Here is a 1,610-nt window from a genome sequence, read left to right as displayed (position 1 = left end):
CTTCTGTGCACATGTTCACGTGTCAGTGGCTGCATGTGTGTCTGTATGTCTGCACACGTTGGCGTCCAAGCATGGACTCCCATGTGTGTCAGTGCCTGTGCATGTGTCTGCACGTGTCAGCGTCTCTGCGTGTATTTCTGTGCATGTCACTGTCTATGCATGCAGTTGCACACGTCAGTGTCCATGCATGTGTCTGCATGCACGTTGCTGTCTGTCCGTGCATTTCCATGTGTGTCAGCGTCCGTGCACGTGCTTGCACATGTATCAGCGTCTATACATGCAGCGGGCACGTATGTCAGTGTCAATGCATGCATTTGCATGTGTGTCAATGCCTGTGCGTGTCAATGCCTGTGCACGTCTCTGCACGTGTTGGTGTGCATACATGCATTTCCACGCGTGTTGGTTTTCTACGCGTGCATTTGCACACGTGTCAGTGCACGTGCATGCATTTGCATGTGTGTCAGGGGTCTGTGCATGTATTTGCACGCGTGTCAGCGCCCATACATGCTCTTGCACACACGTCTGCGGCACACGTGCTATACATGCAGCGGGCGGGGCTGGTTGCCCTGAGGTTGTTCGCGTTGGGGCTGTATTTGCACCCCCACCCTCGCACGACATGGTCACGGCTGCTCGTGCAGCCCTTCGCACACGCGTGTGTAACACGCCCCGGTGAGCGTGTCGGGGTGCGCTGGCCGTGCCAAGGCCATGGGTTAATCATCACCAATCCCTTCCCCGGGGTAAAGGTCCTATTTTTTCTTTTTTTTTGGCATCACATTTTTGGGAGAAGGAGATAGAGAGGAAAAAAAATCAGGGCAGGAGGGGGCTGGACCCGCTGGGAATCCTGGGGGTGCCCATTTGGGGAGGGGTCAGGGTGCCCCTTGGGGTGCTGGGGGTACCCGTTGGATCGGGGCACCCTTGGGGGATGCTCCAGGTGCCTCTCTGGGGTGATCGGGGAGCCCTTTTGGGGTGCTTTGAGTGCCCACTTGGGATCTTTGGGGTGCCTGTTTGGGATCCCCATGGGGGGGCCTGTCTGGTCAGGAGACCCCTTTGGGGTGCTCAGGGTGCCCCTCGGGGATGTACGGGGTGCCTGGGTGATCAGGGAGCCCTTTTGGGGTGCTTTGAGAGCCCAGCTGGGATCCTGTATGGGATACTCTGGGTGCCAGCCCTGTCTGGGACCCCTGGGGCTCCCGTCCAGGATGCCTAGGGTGCCCACCCGATTGAGGTCCCCGTTTGGGGTGCACCTGGTGCCCACCTGGGGTCCTTTGGGTGCCGATTTGGGATTACTGCGTTCCCTACCCGATCAAGGGGTTCGTTGGGTGCCCATCTGGGATCTTTGGGGCACCCATCCATAGGGTGCCCACTTGGGGGGGGTACCTCAGGTGCCCATCCCTGACCCATTGGGTTTCCCTCTTGGATGCTCATCCACCTGGGGACCCCCACTGGGGCCATGTCCCCCTCTCCCCCCCAGACCTCCACGCTGCCGTGGAGGAGGTGCTGCCGGCCCTGCAGCGTGACGGCATCCGCATCTTCTACCTGAGCTCCACATCGCCCACACCGGGCCTCGAGGCTCTGCTGCCCGCCATCGAGGCAGCCCCCGGGCAGACCCCACC

This window comes from Fulmarus glacialis, unplaced genomic scaffold (genome assembly GCF_000690835.1).
Source record: "Fulmarus glacialis isolate BGI_N327 unplaced genomic scaffold, ASM69083v1 scaffold32006, whole genome shotgun sequence".
Classification (NCBI taxonomy): Eukaryota; Metazoa; Chordata; class Aves; order Procellariiformes; family Procellariidae; genus Fulmarus; species Fulmarus glacialis.
This window is presented reverse-complemented; position numbering follows the sequence as displayed.